This window comes from Ambystoma mexicanum, chromosome 2q (assembly GCF_040938575.1).
Source record: "Ambystoma mexicanum isolate Mex_15411 chromosome 2q, UKY_AmexF1_1, whole genome shotgun sequence".
Taxonomy (NCBI): Eukaryota; Metazoa; Chordata; class Amphibia; order Caudata; family Ambystomatidae; genus Ambystoma; species Ambystoma mexicanum.
In genome coordinates this window covers 730,016,120-730,035,114 of record NC_090924.1, presented here as the reverse complement: position 1 = coordinate 730,035,114, position 18,995 = coordinate 730,016,120, and positions in this window count along the sequence as shown.

Below are 18,995 nucleotides of genomic sequence, written 5' to 3'. Positions count from 1 at the left end.
TGAAAGCGGACTCAATTGCTAAAAGCTCTTTATCTGTGATGGTGTAGTTAATTTCAGGCGCCGAGAACTTGCGAGACCAGAATGCCACGGGGTGCAATTGGTTAGTTTCCGGATCTCTCTGTGATAGAACCGCCCACATTACTAAGCTGGAGGCGTCGGTCTCAACGATGTAAGGGAGGTCTGGGCGTGGGTGTTTCAGTATGGGTGCTGAGGTGAACTTGGCTTTTAGCTCTTGAAAGGCCTGTTCTGCTTCTGTTGACCACTCGAAACGTTTGTCTTTTCTTAAGAGGGCGGTGATGGGCTGCACCACTCGTGAAAACTCTGGAATAAACCTGCGGTAAAAGTTGGCGCAACCTAACATGCTTTGGACACCTTTCACGGAAGTAGGTGATGGCCACTTGATGATAGCGTCCACCTTTCTCGAGTCCATGTGGACTCCTTTGGGTGTCAGAATAAAGCCTAGAAATTCGACCTCCGTGACGTGAAAAACACATTTTCCGAGCTTAGCAAAAAGCTTATGTTGGCGGAGTTTTTCAAGCACGCCTCTAACATGTTTCCGATGATCTGCTTCTGAAGATGAGTACACAAGGATGTCATCTATGTAGACGACTACGCAAACATCTATGAGTTCTCTGAGGACATCATTCATAAAATACTGAAATGCGGCTGGTGCATTGCATAGTCCGAAGGGCATCACTTGGTATTCAAATAGTCCATACTTGGTGCGAAATGCCGTCTTCCATTCGTCGCCTTCTTTAATCCGTACCAAGTGGTAGGCTCCCCGGAGATCTAGCTTTGTATAAATGCAGGCGTTCTTAACTTGGTCAAGGAGTTCCGGAATCAGAGGTAGGGGGTATCTGTTCTTTACCGTTATCTGGTTCAGGGCACGATAATCAATACAGGTTCTAAGGTCACCTTCTTTTTTAGGTACGAAGAACAGAGCCGAGGATGCAGGAGACTTTGATGGGCGGATAAATCCATTGGCCAGGTACTGGTCCAGATACTGTCGCAAATGAAGATTTTCAGGCTCGTAAGGGCGTAAATTCTACTACAAGGGGGAGTGGCTCTGGGTATCAGGTCTATTTGACAGTCGTAAGATCTGTGGGGAGGCAGGGTATTAGCCTGTTCCTTCTGAAAGACATCTTGGAATTCTTGATACTCTGGAGGCAATTGCGGTCCTTCGGATGTTGCTACCGCTAGGCCAATACTGGGTCGAGGATAACAAGTAGGTGCACACTCTGGGAACTGTATCGTCTTTGCTCGCCAATCAATTTGAGGATTGTGTTTCTCCAACCAAGGGATCCCCAGAATTATTTGGAACTGAGGGGCCTTGATCACATCGAACACGATTATCTCCCGATGTCCATCTTGGCCTAATAACGTCACTTGTGTGGTGGTATGGGTTACCGGTCCGGAGGCTATTTCCGTGCCATCCACTGTGGTAATGATTTCTTTAATTACCTTAGGACAAAGGGGTAGGTTCATCCTGGAAGCCATCTCGCGGTCTACATAATTTCCAATCGCTCCGCTATCAATGTATGCTTTAATGGCATGCAAATGATCCGGTCGTTCTGGATTTATGAGGACCATTGACATTATGAAGTGCGAGGTCAAAGAACTGGTTTTTACGCTCGGCAAGCGGACCTCTACACTTGTCGGGCGAGGTTGTTTCCCGGCTCGGGCTTTTCGGAATTCTTATCAGAAGCTCCCACTGTCTTCTTCGGAGGTTTCACCAGGCAATTTCGGAGGAAATGTCCTGAATTTCCACAATAGAGACATAGAGGCAATTGTCGTCTCCTGTCGCGTTCTTTCTGGGTTAGGCAACCCTTTACGACCCCTATTTGCATAGGTTCTATGGCTTCAACTCCTTTGGTGTGAGTTAGTGGCTTAGAGAATACTCGAGTTTCAAACCTGGAGCGGTCTGCCTTTCTGTTTTGTAGTCTGTGATCCAATTGGACCACTAAATCAATGTACTCTGAACAATCTTGAGGGGGATTCACGACCTGGGCTAGGACGTCTTTGAGTTCGCCACGCAAACCCCTGTGGAAAAGCGTGATCCTCTTGTCCTCGGGCCATCTGGTTTCTACGATTAGTCTGTTAAATGACGCAATATAAGCCAGAAGATCCTGATTGCCCTGCCGTAGGGAAAGGAGTTCGTTGTCCAGGGCCTGCCCCTGGGAATGTCTTGCGAAAAGTCTTTCCATATTGGCCTGGAAGGCCTGGAAATTGCGAAGAATCGGGTCATCCTGTGTAACCAGAGGGATCGACCAATCAGCGGCGCTGCCGCTAAGATACGAAAGCACAAAGGCTACTTTAGTCTGATCAGTCGGAAAAGCATCTGGTCTACAAAGAAAGTGCAATCGGCACTGATTTATGAACACCGCAAACCTCTTAGGGTCACCAGAGAAGCGTTCGGGCGGAGCCAAAGGCACATTTCCGGGCAGATTGATTTGAACAGGATTGGCTGAAGCCGCCGGGGTATAGGTCCCTCCTGAATTAGGTAGAGGGGTTTGCCCCGCTTGTGTTTGTAATAACTGTCTGGCGAGGTCATCAGTTCGTTCTTTGGACATAATCAATTCCCTCCTCAGGGCATTCGTTTCCTGGCGGGCAGCATGTACTTCAGCTCTTAATTCCCCTAGTAACTGGGCCAGTTGATCAGTGTCGGAAGTTTCCATAGCGCCTGGGTAGGAGGTTATTGGAGGGCTTTGCGTTCTGTAACGCTCACCTGATTCCCACGGAGGCTCTGGTCCCGGCTGAACTGTTATAGTCTCTTCAATTGAGAAGCGTAGAGCTCGGATGACTCTCTGGACTGGGCTTCCTCTTATTGACCGTCTAACTTGCAGGGCAAGGTTTCTGCAGGCGGAAGAAAAAAGGGTTAATGACTGTTTGGCTGGACTTCCTCCGCTAACTCTCCGAAAGTCCAATGTCCTGGTGAGCTCTCACCTTAGGCGTATAAATGCTGGGCTCTCCATCCTGCGATTTATGCAGGGGTGCGTGGGTTCCAGTTATGTCACTGGAGATTCTCAAAGTCTTTTGTGGCCTTAGAAGTGGCACAGGTGCTGAGATGCCAAAAGGTGATGCTGCCGTTACTGCACGAGCGGATGCCAGTAGGTATAAAGAGTTTATAGTCTTGAAGAGATGGGCACCTTTAATGAAGTCTTTGCATTGTCTTTTTCAGGTGCCTGGATGCTGAGGGGCATCGGTCACTGAGAGCGCGACACGTGCGGTTGTACGTAGGTATGGGAATTTCAATGACACCTCAATAATGTCCCTGGTTTTCTGTTTTCAGGTCTTGAGATGTTGCGGGCGTTTTCCCAGTCGCGGATGGGGAAACACGTAAGTGTTAGGCTTTCTTGCAGTCTTTAATGGCACTTAATAATGTCTTTTCTTGTTTTCAGGTGCCGGGCTGCTGCGGTTGAAGAGATCGTAATACGCGCACAAAAGCAGGTAAGAAAAGTAAATGCGGCCGCCTTCACCCGATTCCTACTTAACAATGTTCTTTGTCTTTACAGGTGCCGTTAGGCTGCTGAAGAGAAGGCCGCGAAGAATCCGTGAAAGCACAGATGGATCAGGTAAGTGAGCGCGGCTGCGAACGTGTTGCATGTTTCTTTTGCTTGCAGGTTCTGCCGGTGTCTGGATTCCTGGATGTTAAGTATAGTTCTCGTGTCTTTCTTCCACAGGTTGCTGAGCTGAAGCTGGAGATGTCACTGGAATGCTGGAGCTGACTCGGTGAGCGTCCTGCTGCAGATTCAGAATAACGCGAAGCACGTTTTCCCAATCGGGTGTGGTTTAAATAGTGTTGGAGTGATTGGGTGTCTTCTTCCTCAGCCTCGCCCAGGTAAAAGAGTTCCTGTGTTCCAGAGCTAAGGAGTGGCACCAGCCCCACCCAGGTAAGAAAGTAGTCCCAGTTCAGGGAATAGTTCCTCCCAGCAGAAGGCTGGGGACTTCATCCTGCCAGCATTTGCAAAGGTGAGTATGCAGCATGGTCTGCTACAGGTAGGTCCACCCAAGCACCTTTGCAAGAATTATGAGCCCGGCGCACCTGGCGCCGGGACTGAGGTTCCTTATGAGCCTGGCGCCAGAGGCGCCAGGACAAGGTCCAAAGGGCCCCAATAGGGGTTTGCTGGAGCCGGGGACGAGGGTCGTGAGCCTGCTTCCGGGGATGCTGGGCTTGACTTGGCTTCTCGGGACACTGGCATCCCTAAGATCAACCGGAACTTGGGAGCTTTGATGAGGTCAACCGTGATTGCTTCTTGATGTCCATCCTGACACAGAAGGGTTAATTCTGTTGTGCATTGGGTTACTGGTCCGAAGCAATTTCTGTACCATCAACAGTAGTTACCTTTTCAGTTGTTGGTTTTGTGCATAAGGGAAGTCCCATTTCTGTTGCCAGATCTCGATCTATGTAATTACCAACTGCTCTGCTGTCTATATATGCCTCTATGGCATGCATCTGATGGTCGTTGATGATTGATCAAAATTAGTGGTAGGGTGAAATGTGAGGTCTGTGGCTCATCATTTTCGCTTGACAAGCGGACCTCTACACTTGCCGGGCCTGGTAGTTTTCCGATTGTTTTCCATCATCTTCTTTCTCTGTAGCGCCTACCACCTTCCTTGGAGGTTTCACTGGGCATTCTTTGAGGTAGTGATCCGATTTACTGCAGTATAGGCATAACTGTAGCTGTTTCCTCTTGTCTCTTTCACCCTTGGTTGAAGGGGGTCGTACTCCTCCAATCTGCATGGGTTCTGTGGTATTTTCTGATGGACGTTGAACATTATCTTTTGAACGTACGTACATGGCACAATTTTCGAGTCTACTTTGGTCTCTGTTCTTCGATCCTGTAATCTGTGGTCCAACTGAACTACCAGGTTGATAAACTCTGCACAGTCTTTAGGGGGGCCTACCACTTGAGCAAGGACATCCTTCAGGTCTCCTCGTAGGGCCCGATGAAACAACGTGGTTCTTTAATCTTCTGACCACCCCGCTTCTACAACCAGTCTATTAAAGGTGGCAATATAAATCAGCAAATCTTGATTCCCTTGGCGGAGGGACAGGAGTTCGTTATCAAGAGCTTGTCCATGCAAGTGTCGAGCAAATAACTTTTCCATCTCCTGTGGAAAACCCCTGAATTTCTGCAGTAATGGGTCATCCTGGCTCCTTAAAGGTACCGACCAGTCTGCGGCACTTCCACTCAAATATGATAACACGAAGGCCACCCTCGCCTGGTCGTTTGGGAAAGCCCCATGCCTACAAAGAAATGGTTCATGAATGTTGCGTACCTTCTGGGGTCTCCATTAAACTGTTCTGGTGGTGCCACGGGTACTGCTCTGCTCCCGGCAACGTTATCTGTACTGGACTGACTGATGATGGTGTAGCGACGGATGGGGCAAATCCGGGCAATGGAGCCTGCCCGGCCTGTGTTTGTACTAGCTGTTTGCTTAGTTCATCAGTACGGTCTTTTGTGACTATTAACTCTCGTTTTAAGGCATTTGTTTCCTGCCGGGCTGTGTGTACCTCGGCACGTAATTGTCCCAAAAGCTGGGCTAACTGATCAGTTTCAGATGTCTCCATGACGCCCAGCTGGATAAGGTTTAAAGGCTTTGAGTTCTGTTACGCTCACCTGATATCCCCGGGGGCGTCTGGAAGGCTCTGAGATCTGGAACCCTGGATGCGTAGTTTCCCAGTGCTGAATAATGAATCTTCAATTACAGAAGGGAGGATTTGTGATAACTGTCTCTAATGGGTGAATCTCCCACCTCCCTCTGACCGATTCCCTTCCCACTGGGATCTTTTCTCACCTTAGTTATTTGTAGGGTGAGCTATCCGTCCTGCATTTCTTGTGCAGAGGCGCTTGACGTTTGTTGGTGAGCTGCCCGAGTTGCTTCACTGGTGCAGTACGCCTTCCTTGGGCCCATGCCTGCAGTGACCCCGAATCTGCTGGTAGGCAGGTAGGTTTGTTAATTGTAAGTCTTTGTTCTGTTTATGGTGGGAATTTGTTAATGTTTCTGGTTGAAAAACATGATTGATGACAAAACAAACACCCAATAACATAAAACAGTAAAAAGTGTGGGTTCATGGAGCCTGGGAAGTTGGAACACTAGGGGCTCTACCCACCTTTTTAATAAGGGAGCGCTTCAAAAAGAGAACTTTAGTGTGTTGTGTCTACAGGAAACATGGCTGTTGCAACCACCGACACTGGAAGGTTACGTGGTTCTGCTAAATCCAGCGGTCAAAGGTCAAAAAGACAGACCCATGTCAGGCCTACTTATAGCCATCAAAAACGATCTGGATTGGCAAGTCCTGGAGGAGTCAAACCCAAATTTATTCATCCAGATGGTAGTGTTACAGCTGGTCAAAAAAGCCAGTAAAATACTAATATTGATCAACATATACTGGAACCCAGCAAATTTATCAAACGAAAACCTACCAGATAAAATAGCAGAACTAATTGATGAACAAAGAGAAAAATGGACTGATCCAATATTCATATTGGCAGGAGATCTAAATTGTTCATGCCTGAACAAGGACAACCAATCCGAATACGATACAACAACTGCCTCAGCAAAGGAAAAAAGAGGAACAATGTGGAATCGTATGGTACAATCAAGGGACTGTGTCGTTCTGAATGGAAAGGTGAAGGGGGACCAACCAGCAAAACCTACTTGGAAGGGAACACAATCAGTAGAGATCCTGGATTACATTTGCATTTCAAGCAACTTGTCAGATACCATCCAGACCTTGAAAGTAATCCCAACAGTAGAAAGTGACCACAATCTGTTAAAACTGACGTGCAAAAACATAAGCAATAACAAGATTGGAACCTACAACCAGAAGGTGGTCATAGACCAAAGGGGTATTAAATTAAGGATCAGACCAGAGAAAACAAGAGAACTAAACCATAACCTAAAACAAATGATCTCGACGCTTGAAAACGAACAAAGCCAAAAAAGGATTGACTACACCCCGCTTTTCAGAGCATTTGTTACAGAAAGGAAGCTTGGAAGTAACCATCAAACAACGACTCACCAACATCAGTATGACAGTCGCATACGAGAAAGGAAAAAAGCATTAAGGAGAGATATTAGACGACTAAAAATGACCAAACACGACAACTGGAGTAAAGAGATACATAAGTTAAAACAAAAGTACAGAAACTGGCTACACTTACACAAGAAGACATTGCTAAACCAGGACGCAGAAAGAATGTTGGGGAAAATAAGATCTAAAATCACAGCTGAAATTTGGGCAATTATCAACGAAGCGGAGAAGCCTCAAGCAATAAGTCAAATGAACCCAATAAGTGCTTCATCATGGGTTAAGTATTATACACAGCTGCAAGGGGAAATTTACATCGACCCAAAGCGGAAATCAATGACAAACAAAAATGAGGCAGTAATAGATATCAATATTGAGGAAATAGAAAACATCCTGAAAAAATTGAAAGACTCGAGAGCCCCAGGGCCCGACGGGCTCACGAATGTAATACTGAAAAGCAACATAGGTGAATGGGCCAAATTCCTTCAACTTCTATTCAACTACATATTAACAACAGAAAAAATCCTGGATTCCTGGCGAAAGGCAGTAGTGGTACCCATTTTCAAAAAGGGTCTCAGAACATCAGCAGACAACTACAGACCGATTGCATTACTGGACGTGGTGGGGAAGGTATTTGCGTCCACACTATTGAAAGCATTAAACCACTGGGTACAGCAAAGTGGACGTCATGATCCTTGGCAATTGTGTTTTGTGAAGGGGAGAGGCACAGCACTCAACATTTTCCTGATTAACTTATTGAAAGCCAGAACACAAAGGAACAAAAACCAAGAAATCTACATCGCGTTTGTAGACTTGTCGAAAGCTTTCGACACCATAAAAAGAGCCAAACTATGGAAGAAAATGGAAAACTGGGAATGTCCTCAGTCACTGGTGGAGAACATCAAGGACTTGTACACGGACACAAGCATCAGAGTCAGACTGGATACAGCGGGTACACTAACAGACGAAATTCAGATAAAAATGGGCTTAAAGCAAGGATGCCCGCTGGCACCGGAACTGTACAACCTGTTCACGTCAGATCTTGAAGATTCATTTGAGTCCACCCGCTGCTTTCCACCAAAAATAGCAGGAACGCCGATTGGGAGACTGCTTTACGCAGACGATATCGTCCTGATGGACCAAACCCAAATCGGCTTGCAAAGACAGCTTACATCATTACAGTCGTATGTGGACTCAAACAACCTGGTTATAAACCCAGAAAAATCAAGAATTCTGAAGTTAGGCCCAGGAGGTAATAAAGCCAGAGGGAAAAAACTAGGATGGTCTCTGAGAAACAAAAAAATCCTGGAAGTCGAAGCATTCACGTACTTAGGAGTCTGTATAGACAACAAGAAGAACAATACGCCAAGAATAGCTGGGCTAAAAAGAAAAGCAACCAATCTAGCTGCCCAAGGGAGAATTCTGCGTAAAAGATACTGCAGATTTACCTTATCACCTCTAATAGCCTTTTATAGGATGAAAGTGGTGCCAATACTAACATATGGGGTAGAATCACCAATCCCCTTACAAGCTCAAACATGGTCAATCCTGGAGGGTCTGTTTTGGAGGAAAGCTTTACAGCTGCCTAAATCAGCCCCAATACAGCAGATAAGAAGAGAGCTGGCTCTGACATCACTCAAAACAATAGTGGTATGGAAAACACTATGTTTCTATCGGAAATGTCTTGAGGAAAACACTACGGGTGGATTTGGGGTGTTGAAAAAAGCCCCAAAAGATCAATCCGATGTAATCCTAACAGACTGGCAAAAGTCATGTCGAGGGATCCTAGTGAACCTCAGCGAGTCAGAGGATGACTTATGGATTAACCCAGACAAAACTAAAAAGAAACTATACATGGCAGATTGGATCGAAACCCAAGAAGATAACTGTAAATATAAAGGTTACAAAGACTTCTGGGATCAGCCATGAAAACTGAATCAGATCCCGAGCTATCTGACTTTATTCCCCAATTGGTACTTCCGAGACCTTTTCCTGAGATTCAGATTGAACATTTTACCAACAGGAGAAATATTACAAAGAAGAAAAAGGCTGGACATCAGGGAAAGCTGCAGAATGTGCAAAAAAAAAGGAGAGATAGAATCTCTGAAACACCTCATACTACAGTGTACCAGTTTAAGGAAAGAGCGAGAGCAGTGCTTGGGGGACAACCTTAGAAGCTACATGACAAGGAATGTAGAGGAGTGGTGGAGGACTCTTGTAGAAGGAGAAAAAATGAAAACGACATTAGCACTCATAAAATTAGTGATTTTAATCCTTAAGAAACCATAGGAGATCAACAACATAACCCAGGACTAATAAGATGCTACCAAGCGCTGCTACTAAGATACTGTATACCAAACGAAGAATCATGATGAAAGAACGGACATGCTCAGGTTAAAGGTTTCAAATAAGGAAACCACACAATCTGTTTAAATAAAATTAAAAAAAATAAAAAATGTCTTTATCTCCTTCTTTTCAGGTGCAAAGGTCTTGATGCTGGCGTGCCGGATGGAGAGGCACGTTTTCTAGGTAAGAGAAAGTGCGAAGCGCAGCGCCTTTATTGTCTTTTAAAGCTAACCTGTGTTTTCTTCTTCTTCTCCTCACAGACCGCTGTGGTGCTGCGAGTGGATGAGAGCGCAATGCAAAACAGGCCCCTGGAATCCGTTAAGGTAAGTACAGCGCTGTGCGGTTGTTTTATATTGAAAGCAAACCTGAATATGTCTCTTTTCCTTTGCAGAAGTTGCTGTGGTGCTCCGGATGGAAGCGTGGCGTAGCGCGATGGAATTCAGGTAAGACTGATGGAATTTGATGTTTTGGAAGCACGCATTCTAATATTGTTTTTCCCTTTCTCGTTATTGCAGGTCGCAATGTTCGAACAGCAGCTGTGGTAGCAGTTTGCCGGAAGTCCTTAAGCTAGTACTCACAGGTGAGTGATGTTTCTTCTCTCGGTTTCCACAGATTGCAGCCCAGTTGAGATGTTGAGTGCTGGATGGTGTTTTCTCAGGTAAGACAGAATAATCTTGTTCTTGCAGGATTACAGGAAGATGCTGAAGACCAGGAGCTGGACACGGTGAGCGTCACACTGCGGGTTGCAGAATAACTCAAAGCGTGTTCTGCAGTCAGAGTGTGGTTTATATAGCCCAGTAGTACCAGGGAAAGTAGTTCCAGGCCTGCCACACCCAAAACACTAGACCACATGGCCTGGTTCTTAGAACTAGACTGTGTGGGTGCTTCCATGTTGGATTTAAGGCTCATGTACATAAATGGGACCTAGTTTGAACAGCCCTTCCTTCCTACATATGAGCCTGGTGCCAAAGGCGCCAGGACGGGCTCCAGGAGCCCTTTTGCAGTGGTTTTAAGTCCCTCAGGGTTCTGGTGGGAGCCTGCTTGTGGCACAACTTGTGCCCCCTCACAGTGGTCATGACACCCAGGGCCAGGAAGTTTGAAGTATGAAGGGGCAATAAAACCTTCAATCAAGCTGAGAACCCCCCACCTTGCTTTGAAGGAAATGACAGTTGGCAGCAGTTGAAGGAAGGAAAAAAATGATCATATGACAAGGACTGCCATTTGTTTCAAAAGACTATTTCATAAATAAACTTTAAAGACTTTTATCTCTGCAGCAAGACTTTGTAAAAATTTAGAATTTTCGCAGTGTAAAAGTGATTTTTTGGACTTTCTTTTAAGACTTGGTAGAATTAATTGACACATTGGACACAGAAAAGCATTTATGTTGCAAATGTGAATTTTTTTACATACATCCCTTATGATAATCCACACCAATGGATAGAATTTTGAGTATTATAAATCCCATTACAAAGCGCGAAAAACTGCTGCAAGGGCAAAATAAGGTCTCACGGATTGGACTGCAATGTGCTGCACAAAAATATGTAACCTGTGTATATAATTTGCTAAGAGATTGCAATTGTATAAATGTATGTTTGTGGCAGAATCAGATTTTAGTTAAAGTAACTGTGCGAGGTTTTTGGACATTGTAAAACTCACACCATAAATCTGACAGAATTTTCCTGAAATCCAACCAACTGAGAGCGAAGCAGAGACTAGCACCCTTGTCCAATTCCTTTGTTAGAGACGTGTTTAGTTAAGCCTGCCCCAGTCATATACTTTGGTGATGTCACTATGTATGATAAATAAGAGTCCCTGACAAGACTCTACACACACACACACACACACACACACACACACACTCTGACTGATTTCCTGCGCCATCGTCCTGTTCCTGTTCCATCCATCTAGACTCCAGAGCCCAACTGCAAGGCCAAAACATTGGTGACCCTACTCCAGGGCCCACTGCAAAACCCAAGCAGTGCTGATCCTATTTCCAGCAAGGCCTCAATTCTGAAAACCCACTAATCTCCCATTGAAGGGGGAAAGCTGTGGTGTTTTTGGGAAGCATCCTGATATCACTAACTGCATGCATCCTGCCAACCAGCCATCCAGCTGATTCTTTGTATTCAGTGACCAGAATTGCCCTTCCAGTCCAGTGCCATCTGGTGACCAGCACTGCCCAGCTGTTTGCCATGCGCCCTGCCGTGTAGTGACCAGAACCGTTGACTGTCCAAAATCCAAAAACTAAAAAGTGGACTGTGAGTATCAATTCCCACCCCATCTAAACCCATAGCCTATCTTTTCTTTGTCCTTATCCCACTCTCTAAATCACTCTATCGTTAGCCTGATACCTTATTCAAACTGTCACAATCATTCTTGCAACCCTGCCCTTGATTTCTAGTGTTAGCGCCACGTTTCTTTTCATTTCTTTCTTGCATAGATCCTAAGTCATTAGCGATATTGTGTTTAAATAAATTAATTTTCCCTTAAGAAAAGGGGTACATTGCGTGAAGGGTTACAACTGCAGCGTAACTTATATTCACGGGTGGCGTTCCTTTTTTCTTAGCCATTAAATCTGGTTTAAGTAAGATTTGCCTTTCAATTTTAAAACCGATTCCTCTTTTCACTGCTCTATTTTCCTAAAAACAAACCTCACTCTACCTTCCATATCTCTCTCAATTTACCAGCTAGGGACTTACTTTCACTTCCATATTGTACCTGTGATCTATAGCTATCCCCCAACCGCACTCCAGATCAGTGTATTACACCCGTTTTTCTTAAAAACCATTTGGGTCATTTTAGGCGGGAATGAAAAAAATGCAACTTTCACATGTCATTTTGCTGCAATCTGTGTTAAACCTTCCACTCATTTTCGAAATGTATGCTTTTGGTAATCCATTCTTTGTGATTGTTAGTGTATTTGCATTGTGGCTTTAGTGAGGAATAATATTTGCTTCAAGGTTTTTCACACACATTCATTATGTATTTGTCCATTTCCGAGTGTAATTTTATAACATTGCAAGGGGTTTAAAATCTGTTTTTCTCTCTTATATGGGGAGGGAAGGTCAAATGTGTAGTCCGATTCTTGCCTATTATTCCCGATTACCTGCTGCTTCTGTTTATCCACTCAGAATTAATTATTTGTGGGTTGAGGGAACACTGCAGGGGGAAATCCTAACTTGGGTGCTATCTTTCCCAAACCAAACGTGCTCCTATTCTGCTGTGCTGTGTATCTGTTCCACTAGAAGGTTAAACTCTGTGCATTGCTCACATTCTCATTGTAATCATCACCCCATTGCTGATTGCTGCTCCATATTAAAAAGTGTGATTTCTTTTGAATTTTAAAATAAATAAATAAATATTGTATTTTACCAACCAGCCTGGTTCATGGTCCATTGTGACCTGGGGTATTTGAAAAGGGGGTGTGATATGAGTGGTGTACTATCTCAATATTGAATCAACATTGCCTGACCCTGTCCCCACACGCCGCCTGACCCACGTATGCCGGGCGCAGCGCGGGATGAAACCGAGGCTGAGCCTCGTTGAAATCAGCTGTATCCGCCGGCAGGCGGATCACGCCGGCGGCCAGCTACAAGGCCACTCTAAGGCCTGTTGAGAGCCTGTTAGGAGCATCAGGAGCCAGGGGCCACAAACTCTGCCCGTGCTGCTCCAGGTGGAGTGCACCATCGAGCCTAGAGCCAGGACCCCTTGCAATCCACCTACAGGGTAAGCATACTGCCCCCTCCTCCACTATCCACTCCCGACCCTCGAGCTAGAGCCCTGACCTAGCACCTTCTAACATTGCTACGCCCAAGGTCCCACATGCACCGTTGTGCTTCTGAACTGCAACAAAATATTTAATGCACAATCCATAGCCAACCAACCATGCTCTTGCCTTACTCTGTAATATGCTGCCATATGACAATAGTACCGTTACCACGGTCGCCCAGAGACCACTGTGATACTGTGTAGTGCCTTATGGTCGCCCAGCGGCCACTGTGATACTGTGTTGTGCCTTATGGTCGTATCTAGACCACACTACTGTGTTGTGCCCTACGGTCGCATAGTGACCACGCTACTGTGTTGTGCCTTATGGTCGCATAGTGACCACGCTATTGTGTTGTGCCTTATGGTCGCATAGTGACCACACTACTGTGTTGTGCCTTATGGTCGCATAGTGACCACGCTATTGTGTTGTGCCCTATGGTCGTATCTAGACCACACTACTGTGTTGTGCCCTATGGTCGTATCTAGACCACACTACTGTGTTGTGCCCTATGGTCGCATACTGTGCCCTATTTTGCTGCCCACATTGCATTCTGATTCTAGTTGTGCCATGTTGAACGATACCATCGCCATGCCTCAACAATCCACCAGCTCACCAGCTGCCCCACTGGCATTCCTCTCCAACATTCCTCCCACCTACTTCCTACCATCATTCTTCACTGAAAGCATCCCCACAGCACGTCATCCTCCACCCAGCATAACTTCCTACACTAGACCCATCCACACCAGGAACCAACTCCTAGGTCTCCGTTCTAGATACCCTAGACTCACCCACCAAGCACCTCCCACCACTCTTAACACGACTAACACGCCACCCCCTACAGTCAAAACACCCTTACCTAAACCCACCATGCCGCACCCCATCCCGGCAACACCACTCAACACCACCCCTACCTCGGCCCAACGCACACACAACCTACAGTGTGCCCTCATAAACGCCAGATCCATCCCTGCCCATGCCATTGAAATTCACGAACTCCTAACTAGCTTGGACCTCGACATCCTAGCCATCACCGAGACATGGCTGCACAGCGCTGCAGGGCCAGCCCTCAACCTTACTATCCCACAGGGGTACGCCATTATCCGGCAAGACCGCCTCTCCTCAGTAGGTGGTGGGGTAGCATTCATCCTGAAAGATCACCTCGAGGCCAGACAAATCACCTCCAATCTAGGTGACAACATAGACTCTCTAGCTATAAAAATTGCCCTCTCCCCTAACTCCACCATCACTTTCAACCTAGTCTACCGCCCGCCCGGCCCACTAACAGAGTTCCATGAGAACCTTGTACACCGCCTAACAGAAAACCTAAAACCCACCTCCAAAAGCATCTTTCTAGGTGACCTTAACCTGGGGTATAACGACAAAAAGGACAAGCCTGCTAAATCTCTTGCACTAGCCCTAAAAGAACTAGGCTTCGACCAAAAAATAACCTCACCCACACACAACAAAGGCCGTATCCTGGACTGGATAGCTGACCACAACTGTCACGTCGACATTAGCTCCATCACCCCGACTCCTTGGTCAGATCACCACCTCATTCACTTCTTTATTCCCGCTGTATCTAACACAAACAAACCTAACCCCATTCCCCCAGCACTGGCAAGATGTGTAAAAAATCTCACTAAAGATAAAATTACTCCCCACCTTCACATCCTCTCCACAGACCTCAAGTCATCTGACCCGTCAGAATTAGCAGATATCTACAAGAGCACCATAAGCACCGCCATTGACGCCATTGCCCCCTTGCAGACCAAAAAAGCCAAAGCTATCAAACACTCAAACACCTGGTTCTCCACTGAACTCAAAGAACTCCGCTCACAGAAAAGAAAAGCTCTAAACTCCTGGCAGAAATCGCCTTCCCCAGCCACCCTATCCTCCTACAAAAAAATCACTGCCCAATACAAAAAAGCCATAATCACAGCTAAATCAGTCTCTTATAATGATAGAATTGCTAATGCAAGCTCCGAATCCAAAGAACTCTTCGCCATTTTCAACGAACTCACCACACCGGCCACCAAATCACAAGACATTGTTAAAGACCAAATCTGGTGCAATTCCATACAATCTGCCTTGTTAAATAAAATTGAACTCCTACAAACAAAAATTAAGGAGCACCACAAAAACCTATCACTGCACCTCAAATCTCACACCACCACGAGCCACATGCCCACCCCTAGCTCGGGAACCACATCCACCAAAGCCCCCACTACCCCGTTCAAATTCAGGGAAGTCACAGAACACGAAGTTATTGAGATAATGAACAAGATCAAACCATCCAATTGTAAAGGAGACCCCTGCCCCGCCAGCCTGATCAAAGACTGCACTGAAACACTCGCCCCTTTCCTTAAATCATTCATCAATGCCTCTTTCAAAGCCAACACTGTCCCTGACAGTCTAAAAGAAGCCTGGGTGCGCCCGCTTCTAAAAAAAACCACCCTCGACCCTGAAGTAGCTACCAACTACAGGCCCATCACCACTGTGCCTTTCCTGCTCAAGATTCTGGATAAAATGGCCTACACACAAATCCAGGATTATCTCGAAACCAACCATATCCTAGGAAAAAGACAGTCAGGCTTCCGACCAGGTCACGGAACAGAGTCAGCCCTACTTGATCTGAAAATACAGCTTGCAGACACTATGGATAAAGGCAAACCGGCACTCCTTCTCCTACTGGATCTATCTGCCGCCTTTGACCTTGTCAACCACGATATCCTAGGCATGCACCTAAAAAATGAAGCACACTTCTCCCCGGAAGCCATTGCATGGGTTGCCTCATTCCTAAATGGCAGACTCATGAAAGTCTTCTCAGACACTGCCTCGGCAACCCCTACCACCATCCACTGCGGCGTCCCACAAGGCTCCTGCACCGCCCCCACTCTCTATAATATATTCACCCTTCCTCTCTTCAAGGACCTCGACTGTCGTAACATAGCGTACACCAACTACGCAGACGATACGCAGGTACTACTCCCTCTAACTGGGACCTACGAAGAAGATGCTACTGCATTAACCAAAATCTACACAGCCATCCAAACCTGGATGGCGGCCAACGGCCTCTGCCTAAACGGGGACAAAACCGAAATCCTCATAGTAGGGACCAATGAAATTCTCAACAAACTCCCCCCCCAATACAAATCCTTCAACATTGACAACTCCACCATCTCAGTCTCCAAGTCTGTTAAAACCTTAGGCGTTCACCTAGATGCCTCACTATCTATGTCTCGCCAAGTCAACGCCATTGCCTCTTCCTCAGCACTTACCACCAAGATGATAAATGCTGTCAAGCCGTTTCTCTCCGCCAAAAACTGCCTGTCCATCGCCAGAGCCACTATAGGTACAAAACTAGACTACTGCAATGCACTGTTCCTAGGCACCTCCGCCCACAACCTAAAAAAACTCCAAATCACGCAAAACAATGCGCTCCGGGCAGCACTGTCCATTCCAAAAAGAGAACACATCTCGCAAGCAAGGAGAGATGCCCACTGGCTACCTGTGAAGGAACGCATACTGTTCAAAGCCATGACCATCACACACAGATGCCTATCCCTGGATGCCCCACCCTATCTCGCAGAAAGAATCACACCGAAAGCCTCCATCAGACCCACCAGAGCTCACCGCACCAACATGATTGATGTCCCCACGTTTCAAAGATCCAGGGCGGGAGGAACCAGCTTCCAACACCTCGCACCAAAAAACTGGAACTCCCTACCTACCTCACTAAGGAACGAAAAATCATACCATACCTTCCGTAAAAACCTCAAAACCCTCCTATTCCGCTAAAGTCTGCCACATTCACTCTCATGCTTGCATTGTATCCACAGCATAGCATAACCTTTAAGCTCAATGTTTATTACCAATGTGAAATGTACTATGTAACTCGGTTACATCTGTAAACACATTCCTATGCTTGTGTTCATGACTAAGTCTGCTGTAACAGCGCCACGATGCCCCAGGGCAGTTCTGTGCGCTTTATAAATGCAAATAAATAAATAAATAAATAAATAAAAAGATAAGCATTTCAGTTGTGCGCTGCATACTGGGCCTAGAGAAAAGGTGTGTGTCGCCGTATTCAAATCCTTAACAGCGTGCAGTATTGCAGAGTGCGCGCAGTAGTAAGTGACATCGTGGACAGCTAAGGGAGGAGAAGCCCAGCTGTATGGGATACGTAGTTCCAACCCGACGTGTGTTGCTTTGGTGTGCGGAAGGACATGGAGGCCCAACGTAGCTGGCAGAGCTCCAGAGAAGAGCTGTGCAGACAGTGAAGTTATGTGAGAGCTGGGAATGGAGTGGGCAGAAGGTCTGCCACAGAAGCGGACAGTGAAACAGAGACACCAAAGGAGACCAGTGAGTTGGCCAGAAGTTAAAGGTGACCACGGGGCATTCCGAGCAGAATATTTGGCAGTAACCCATAATTGTGAATACCGACCAATTAAATTAAAGAGGGAACAAGGGCAAAATTCCCCTTTTATGGGATACCAACTTTGGGAAACCTGTAACCCAGGGGCCATCAAGAAGCAGACAAGAGGCAACTTGGGCGCAATTCTTCTTTCTTGAGTTTCTAGTTCGGGGAAACTAGCAACCCACATTGCCAAAAATCAAGAGACTATAAAAAGAGGCAGCAATTGTTCAGCCCTCCCCACATGGGATACTGGTGTGGAGTACCTTGGAACAAATATTGCCACTAAGACCAATTGCAGTTGTAGGAGTTTTCTTCCTGGCTGGTGAATACACCAGGAAAGGGATCAGTAGTAGTTAGTCCTGGCAGGCGAGTATACCAAGAAGGAAGAATATGTTTTGAAGAAGTGTGGTTGTGTTAGGAACACTGCCAGTTCCTGGTCCCTTTGACAGCGATGGCATAGAAGACATCCCGCTGGCCTATTTTAACCCTCAAGATGGCGCACGGTTTGTTTGCCTTCAGGGAAACCTTGCAACATTCTAGTGTTTACCAAGATGGCCACCAGGAGCCACGTTGCTGCACGGGATGAGAATCTTCTCGCTGACAGTATTAAACACAGGCAGCAGGTAACTCCCTGCGTCGCTTCGTTCTGTTAAACCATGGGTGCACAACATACGGCCCACGGGCCAGTTGCGGCCCGCCATGCTCTTTTGTCCGGTCCGCGAGGCACAAAGACTTTCCTAATGGAGGGCGGCCCGCGGCCGCCCTCCATTAGGAAAGTCTTTGTTGTCTTCCGGGCCGGACAAAACACTGGCCCTCATTGGCTCAGCACACACACGCACCACGTCGCTCCTACGAGCCACGTAATGCGTGTGTGCTGCACCAATGGAGGGCCAGCACTACGGCTGGCGTGGTCCATAAGGCTTGATGCCGGAAGGCATTTCAGCCTTGGACCACGCCAGCCGTAGTACGATTCCAGCGTTCCAGCTTACCTGCCTTCCAGCCTTCCAGCACGTCTCCGGTAAGTGCTCTGTTTGTGTTTGTGTGTCGGGCTTGTTTTGCTTTATGTTTGTGTGTGTATGTTGAGATGCGGGGGTGGGGGGGTGTCGGATGTGTATGAATGTTTGTATTTGAATGTATTTTGTGTGTATGTTGAGATGCGGGGGTGGGGGGTGTGTCGGATGTGTATGAATGTTTGTATTTGAATGTATTTTGTGTGTATGTTGAGATGCGGGGGTGGTTGTCGGATGTGTATGAATGTTTTGATTTGAATGTTTTTTGTGTGCTGAGTTGGGGGGTGGGGGTTCGGGTCTGTATGGGTGCATGTTTGTGTGTGTGCTGAGTTGGGGGTGGGGGGATCGGGTCTGTATGGGTGCATGCTTGAGAGTGTGTGCTGAGTTGGGGGGTTGGGGGTTTGGAGTTGGGGGGGT